The sequence below is a fragment of the Hyaena hyaena genome, unplaced genomic scaffold, assembly GCF_003009895.1.
Source record: "Hyaena hyaena isolate Hyena2069 unplaced genomic scaffold, ASM300989v1 scaffold_1780, whole genome shotgun sequence".
NCBI classification, from domain to species: domain Eukaryota; kingdom Metazoa; phylum Chordata; class Mammalia; order Carnivora; family Hyaenidae; genus Hyaena; species Hyaena hyaena.
Window position 1 is genome coordinate 23,815 of NW_024082414.1, and position 9,331 is coordinate 33,145.

Genomic DNA, 9,331 nt, shown 5'->3' on the forward strand with positions numbered 1-9,331 from the left:
GTCACTAGATCCTTACCAGAATGCCTATTCTCAGACTTCTTGTCACATATGAAAACACACGATAAACTGTACTTCCCTTTGGTATTCCGTATTTGAAAAATGTCTACTTCAGGGGCACCTGGGTGGCTTAGTCGGTTAAGCGTCCGACTTTCGCTTAGGTCATGATCTCGCGATTCGTGGGTTTGAGCCCCGCGTCGGGCTCTGTGCTGACTGCCAGCTCAGAGCCTGGAGCTTGTTTCAGAGTCTGTGACTCCCTGTCTCTCTGACCCTCCCCTGCTCACGCTCTCTCTCTCTCTCTCTCTCCTAGAAATAAATAAAACATTAAAAAAATTTTTTTAAAAAGAAAAGAAAAATGTCTACTTCTACTCTACTTCTACTTCAAAAATTTATTTTCTGTATTCAAAAAGTATATCAGTTAGAAATTGCAAAACAAACAAACAAAAACCCTTAAATTCAATGGCTAAAAAAAAAAAATCATTGGAGGATATGGGTAGCTCTGCGGGTTAAGCATTCAACTTTGGCTCAGGTCATGATCTCACAGTTGGTGAGTTCAATCCCTGCATCAGGCTGTCTGCTGTCAATGGGGAGCCTGTTTTAGATCCTCTGTCTCTCTATCTCTGCCTCTCCCTCACTCATGTGTACATGTGCACATGCTTGCTCTCTCTCTCTCTCACATCTGCAGATTTACATGCAGCTGGCTGATATAGCCTAGCTACCCTGGTGGCTCTGTTGATCTCAACTAAACTTACTTCTGCTTCTAGGGCTGTCTGTCCTCAGCCAGCTTTCTCGTGTTCTTCCACGAAGATGGTAGAAACTGTAAAAGAACAATTGTGCAAGCACATTTCAAATATCTCCTTGTGACAGGTCTATTAACGTCCCATTTGTGTTACAGAAAATCATAAGCTTAATCCATCATCAAAGAAGTGGGGAAGTTTCATATCCCATGGAATTGAGGGAGAGAAAGTGAACATTTCTGAGAAATAACCTAATCCTTCTTTAGAGTTTTTACGTTAAGATAAGAAGTGGTTAAACTCCTAACATGTAGGCAATGAAGAGAGCTTCTGAGCTTCAGTTATTTCCAAAAAGATCTCTGCTCTAGCTTCCATACATCTCAGAGTAAAGAAGGGGCCCCAAACAATTGTGTGATCTTAGCCAAAACTCCTTACCACTCCCTTTAACCGGCCAATGGTCATTTATCTATCTATGATGATCATTTTGCCCTTTGTTGGAAGATTATCCATAACCCTTTTGCACTGCTAAACATCTTGTGAGTAGAAGCACTGATAGTGTTTGTTATAAACTATCCTTACAAGATTGCTTACATGGCAAACAGTCTTGAACAATGGAAATGATTACTTCTTAGAGCAGAAAGCAGATCCATTTATTGTTCAGCATAGAGTTCAATGTAATGTCTTTTCCTGAGCAAAGACCAGACAGGTTACCCTGTAGCCAAATATAAAACGTTTGGTCTCCTTAAGCCTGGTATTACTTATCTGTGATAGGGACATATTGCATGCATGGCTGCCCCCAGATCACTCTTTATCATTCCCAGGGACTTCCAGGACATGAAGTTCATGCTGCTTATGGTACTGTGAGTAATGAAGTCCTTTGTTTCTGACAGACATCCCTTTGGCCAGCATCTACAGAACCGTGGCAGTCTAACTTGTAAGGTTGGAAGCTGGGTAAAAGCTCAGAGCCTTCATGTTTCACGCTGCCTTTTTTCTTGGTTGATATCAAATACCAAGGTAAACTAGGACTCATGGGATCTTCCTAATTCTCACCTCCTCAGCTCTGTCCATACCTTTTGCTAATCCATTTCTCATTCCCTCTGAGCTCTTAAAGCACTTCTCCTGTGCCCTTAGAAACACTCCCAGCCAATAACAAAATTCTTTATACTCTGAACTCCTTCTCTGTGCCCTTTACTCTCTTATTCTTTTACCCCTACCTTGAGGATGCTGATGGTCTCAAGTGGGAACTGAGTTTTCCTCCCACAGCATAGAGCTAGAAGTAGGGTAGAGAATCCTTTCCTCATTGCTTCCCCTTTCTAGCCCAGAAAAAAACAAAAAATCAGCCTTGAATCTCAAGTCATCAAATAAAATCAGTTGCTATCCCTCCTTTTAAAAAAAAAACAACCACTTAGCTATCTTTTTTAAAACAAATTAATTAAGATATAATTTTCACACCATAAAATTTTCACATTCCTTTTAAGTGTACAATTCAAGGATTTTTAGTAATCACTTAGTAAATTTTCTGTGTTATGTAACCATTACCATAATCAGGTTTTATTTTTTTAATTTTTTATATTTTTTATATTTTTTGAATGTTTTTTTTTTTGAGAAAGAGAAAAAGAGAGAGAGCCTGAGCATGAGTGGGAGAGGGGAAGAGAGAGAGGGAGACACAGAACTCAAAACAGCTCCAAACTCTGAGTTGTCAGCACAGAGCCTAAAGCCGGGCTGGAACTCACCTACCTCGAGATCACAACCTGAGCCAGAGTCAGAAGTCTAACCGAGGAAGCCACACAGGCACCCCACCGTAATCCAGTTTTAGAACACTTCTATCACTCCAATAAGATCCTTTCTGATGATTAATAGCTAATCTCCTTTCCTATCCCAGCCTTAGTCAACCACTAACCTATTTTCTGTTACTATAGACTTCCATTTTCTAAACATTTCCTATAAATGGAATGATAAAATATGTGATCTTTTCTGTGTGTATTCTTAAAACTAGCATAATGTTCTTCAGGTTTATACATTTTGTAGCATGTCAGTATGCCATTCCTTTTTATTGCCAAATAGTATTCCATTATATAGATGAACTCACTTTCCTGAACAATTCACCAGTTTATGGGCATTTGGTTAAATTTATTGGCTATTATTAGTAATTCTGCTATCTACATTTGCTTTCAAGTCTTTATGCATACATATATATTTTGTATTTCTCTAGTGTAGAAACCTAGGAGTGAAATTACTTATAATATGGTAAATTTATGTTTAATATTAAAAAAAAACACCAAACTCTTTTTCAAAGTGGCTGTATTGTTTTCCATTTTCATAAACACTCCAGTTCTTCATATCAACATGCATTATGATCTGGGTTTTTTTTTTTTAATTATTGAAGTGTAGTTGACATACAGTGTTATATTAGTTTCAGGTATACAACATAGTGATTCCATAGTTCTATACATGACACAGTCCTTACCATAAGTGTTGTCACCATTGTGATAAAAAGTTATTACAATTTTATTGATTGAATTCCCTATGCTGTATTTTGTATCTCCCTGACTTATTCATTTTATAACTGAAAGTTTGCACCTCTTAATTCTCTTCATTTATTTAACGCAGTCCCCTTCCCCCACAACCACCAGTTTCTTCTGTATTTAAGAGTCTGTTTTTCACTCTTTTTCTACTGTAGTCATTTTGGTGGGTGTGAAATGGTATCTCATTGTAGGTTTAGTTACCTAGAAATCTCTGTAGATTTCAGACTCATGCTAATTATAATTTAATTGAAAGCTCTTTCTGTCATTATTCCTGATATTTGTATAACACACAAATATATGTGATCTTTCAGTAACTAGACCTCCTTTTCCCTAACAACTTTCATAGGTGCAGTTCTATGAATCTGACTTTTTTATACCTCTTATCTATCCCAACTTACCCTTTACAGGTCTCCAAAACTAATATTTTTTAATCCACCTCAGCCTTTTTCCTTTGAATGTTTTTTATCCCCTCCATGTACTCCTTTCTGTCCTTAACAAGCCTCAGTCCCACAGTTCATAATTTAATCTGTTTTTCAGTATTAAGTCCCTCATCACAAATATGCTTCCTTTCATACTTCTCCATTTTTATAGTCAGTTCTCTACCTACTCCAAATGTTAACTATTGTTCAAGAAAATCACAGTCTTGTTTACCAGCTTTAGTTTAGTTTAGCTTTAGTTTAGTTTAGTTTAGTTGTTTAGTTATTTTGAGAGAAAGAACAGAAGCATGCTAGTAGGGGAGGGGCAGAAAGAGAGGTGGAGAGAGAGAATCCTAAGCAGGCTTCATGCCAGTAGGACAGTGCAGAGCATAATGGGGTGTTCAAACCCACAAATCATGAGATTAAGACCTGAGCCAAAACCACGAGTCAAATGTTTAACCAACTGAGCCACCTGGGTGCCCTGAGGCTTTATTTTAAGTTACTGACTATTAGCATCAAGTGAGCCCTTAGTGCTGCCAGGGAGACCTCCTACATGTCCCTAGGCTTTCATTAGTCTGCTTTTTTCCTTCTTGCCCTTTCACCTCATAACTCCAACTACCTTCTGCCCCATTCTCACTTCCAGCTGATGATTTCACTTCTGAGAAAAGAAGCAATCACAAATGGTCTTTTTCTCACCATGTATATATAAACCGTATGTTCTGTGTTCCCACCTATTGCCAGGGATGAAAAGTCTGTAGTCTTCTGGAAAAACAACTCCTCCGTTTAAGCACTACCTCCCTCCCCTTTCACAAGGTTACAGCTCCATCCATTTTTCCCTTTCTTCATTATCATTTCACTCCTGTCCTCTTAGATCAATCCCATTGGCATACAATAATGCTATAGATCCCTCTTCAAACACACACACACACACAAAAACAAACAAAAATCTTTCAATCCACATCTTGCTGTAGATATTGCCTTTTTATATAAACTTGCCTTGAAAGAGTAATGCATACTCACTGGTTGTGATTCCTTTCTTTCCTCAACCACTTCACTGAAGCTTTTCCTCTAACTTCTCTTCTGAAAATACACATAATGATCTCCAAGGGACCTACACATTCATTACTAAATCCAATAATCATGTCTTTGTCAGTGGTGTGCTGGTTGATGTTGACAATGACTTTCAGTGTATGAAAAATTCTCTAGTTCTGAGTCTGCTGATTTTCATGGTATAAAACTCTGGCCATGGCCAATTTCAGTCTTCTAACATGATGCTAATGAACATAATGTGAAAAAAAATGCATGCAATTGGCTCTCATTTGCCAGTAGAGTAAGTAGGTTCCACCTCCCAGTGGACAGGTCTTAATGGATGTTGCCTTACCTGCAATACTTCACATATTGAATCATTCAGTACTTTCTCAATTCAATACTGCATACATTTCTGGAAAAGTCCTTTTTTTTTTTTTTTTTTTGGTATTACTCCAATATTGTGGTTTACCTCTTCCCAGGCTTTTGTGTGGAACTGATTTATACTCCTTAATTCTAGGTCTTGGAATTCTCCATTGCTGTATCCTGGTAACTCTTTTCTTTTTCATTTACATGCTAATGTGAAGAACTCATCTAAGGCCTTGAAATTAAATACCCTCTATATATCCAAATATCTTGTCTAGATTTATCTCAAATTGTCTTAATTCATATATCAAATTATAAACTCAGTATTTTCACCTGGATATTTAAAATTAAACATGTCCACTAGTGAATTCTGGGGCTTCTTTACCCAAACCTGCTCAAACCAAGATATTTTCCATTCTTCCAGTTGCTTATTCCAAATATATGAGTGGAATTCTTTTTTTTTTTAATTTTTTTTATTTCTGAGAGAGAGAGAGAGACAGCATGAGCAGGGGAGGGTCAGAGAGAGAGGGAGAGACAGAATCTGAAGCAGGCTCCAGGCTCTGAGCTGGCTGTCAGCACAGAGCCTGACGTGGGGCTCTAACCCACAAACTGTGTGATCATGACCTGAGCTGAAGTCGGATGCTTAACTGACTGAGCCACCCGGGCAGCCCTTGACTCTACTTTTTCTGTCACTCTATATGTCTATCCTGACATCTTTGCTTTCAAACAATATTCAGAATCAACTGCATCTTCGTATCTCCATTACAACCACTTTGCTCCACATCATCATCACACTTTATAGACATTATTTCAATTTGTCTTCCAGTCTCCCTGCTTCTACCCTTTTCTATATAGTCTACAAACACAAACAAACAAATAAAAAAACAGTGTTCTTTTCAATAGTTTGACCTATTGTATCACTGTTCAACTTTAAAATGTTTCATTAGCTCAAAGTTAAGTCTTTACACTGTACTACAAATTTCTATGTAGACAGACCCTCTTGATCTTGATAAAAATTATTTGCCATTACTTTCTCCTTCACTTATGTAGCCCCTGTTATACCAATGCTGAGCTGCTCAAAGCATGTTCTCTTTCCAGTGCCTGAAACGTTTTTCCCTATATACCTACATGGTTAATGCACTCACTTTCTTAAGATGTTTGTTCAAATGTCAAATTCTGAGTGATGCATTCCCTGGCCTCAACTTAAAATTGCCACACATCCTTCCCATAACATGTGTCATCCTCTAATAGAACATGAACACAAGAACATGTTCAACATACATGCACAACACGGATAAAAGACAGATGAATATATAGATAGAAAATATATATATTAAACTTTTTATCTGTCTGAAATTACTGAATTATAAATTCTATAACATCAGTACTTTTTTAATTATTATTTTGTCTACTGATGTATCATGAACATCTAGAAAAGTACCTGGACAGAATAACATTATAGAAGAACTTATAAGAACTTTGTTGAAAAAATGAAAAACATAATTGTGTATCAGAAACTGTGATTAAATAGTACAGTTATGTCATCTTACATGCCTCTCATAAATAAAGATCCTAGGAAAAAGTATTGGAATATAATTCTAGTTCTGCCTTCCTACCCACAAGCACATAATAAAAATGTGGTTCTTGATCTTCCATGACTCTTTATTAATACATTCACCAATCCTGCACAACTGTTTCTTTATGTGCATGTGTGAATTATGGTTTTCTTTTACTGTATATTCTGCAAACATATGAATGAAATATTTTTTTTATCCTGGATGTAATAAGCCAAACTATTAAGCTTAGACTATCTTGTGGTCTAATCCATTTTTATAAAATTCAACACATTCTCCTCCAAAACATCACCCCATACAGGCAAAACTAACTCTATTTTGGATTCAGTAACCCAGAAATTTAACATTGTAATACTGAAACATTGATTGGAATACATACGATATATATCATAGAAGGGTTGATATTTGCTTAAACTTTACATCTTCTAATTCAGAATCCCATCCAAGATATTCTTTATAGTAAAAATAAGAAAATTGTTTGCCCTGGTCCAGCATACCAAGAATTCTTTCTGAGAAGATTACAAATCTGGGGGTAGTTCTAATTTTCATTTCTTTTTAATTGATAGTTATCCTTGAACTTGATCTCATCTTCATTAGTTTCTCTAAATGTATGTTGGAGAGGAATGTGTTGTCAGGAGGTAATGTTCAAGTTTATAAATCCCTACAGCTATATGGATATGGCAGGACTTATGATCTAGCATTGCTTAAAAACTATGGTTCCTTTAATCCAAGGTTAAACAAAGTTTAATGGAAAATATAGATTAGTGTTATTTTCATGGCTCAAAAGTTATGGTTTTTAATTATAATCATTTATACTATTGGAGAAAAATATGGTTTAATAAAAAAATGGGATTTTTCTTTTGTTTGTTTTTATAATCACACATCTTCTTGGAACCTATGTTACTTCCTGAGAGCAAAATGGTCCTTAGAGAAATGAATGGATTCCTTTGAGCTACTACGACAAAACTTTGTAACACTGTTGAGCATTCTCTTAACAGGCCATATAAATAAAGGGGATATTAATACAGGGAAAGGAAATTAATATGGAAGAGAATGGAAAAACACAAGGAGGAAGTATGAATATAAGTAGAGAAAATGGGAATGAGATATAGGACCAACAGATTATGATCTTTGTAATATATTTCTCTCTAATCCTCTCCCTTTTTGAATCTATTTGAATCTGTTTTTTTTTTTTCTGTGCATTGCTTTTGACCATAAGGGAACAGAACAAAATGCATTTCTAAAGAAACTGGCACCAACTAAGTTATATTCTACAAAACCCAAGCTAAATATAAGGACACTAATTTATGGACTTTTACAAAAAATGAGCTTATGTGATTATTGTTTTATTCTGTGCCTGTGAATGAACAAAGATCAGAGAAACATTTATGGTCAATGGTAGTATAAACAAGTGATGCAAAGTGGACTAGACCATACAGATGTGGCTGGAAGTAAATGAAACAAATTAAACATGAGTCCACAGATTATGTTATCCAACAGGGAATGGAGGACTGATTTATTGAAATGTTATGATTTGGCTAATGTTATTAAGCCCAAGTCAACATTTTATATAAGATTATGTTGAAAGTTAAACTGGCTCTTCCTAATTTACTATAATAGAAATTCATTTTAATTAAATTTGGTTGATTCGTTGACTCATCCTCCATCTATCCACTCATTTATTCATTTATTCATTATTAATTAATTCAAAGTATATTCATTAAAAAGCTACTATAAGCCATGTACTTTATATGGGGAGACATGAATGGAAAAGCAAAATGGGTCCTGCCCTAATATAAAGAAAGAAATAAGATTACTTCAAATAGCCATAGAAGTTATGAAGAAATGAATTATGTGTTGAGATAGAGAAAAATGAGAAAGGCATGTCACTTTATTTGGATAGTCTGGGAAACTGTAAGTGCTGGAATTTTCCATACCAGCCTTCTGAGCCAGGACTGTTGGGAGCCATTCTGAGCCCACTAGTCGAGAAAACTCCTTGTGAGGTTAAGGCAGGTTTGCAAGCCTCTTGCCATCAGATGATGACCGATATCCACCCCCACTCAATTATTTCTGCTTGAGCACTAACCCCCAAGATACCTTGTTGATTGGTATTGGGAGGGACTTATGCCCTTATTCTGGCCCTGGTATGATGATTGCACCTTGTGAATGAAATTATTGTGGGAACCTCTTCTTTTGTGATTATAGGAACAGACATTATGTTTCCAATAGGTCCTGTTTTCCTCAATACTTCCCTTGAGCTATAAACAGGCTAATGACCCTTACTCATAAAAGATTGACCTTTATGTGTACAATTCTGATTATATCGTTGTGTTAGTCCAAGAAGTTCATACAGATCAACATGTAAATCAACTAACCAACAATGTTTCTCATTCCCTAGCTATTCAAGAAATCATAGACAAAAAACTAGACACAAGGTAAATGCACTCGAAGAGGCTATCCTGTATATTGGAAATGAACTAAACTCTTTAAAGGTACAGTTGGCTCTCCGGTGCCATAAGGAATATAACTGGACAATTAAGTCTTGCCCAGAGACAAAGAGCCTAACTTAAAGAGAAGGAACAGATAAGGGCAGAACATAAGTTACTACATATACTTTTGCTAACTGATGGTGTAGAGCAGTCCCTTCCTTGAGGCCTACATTCCACAAACACCTTCCCTTACACTGGCAGCTG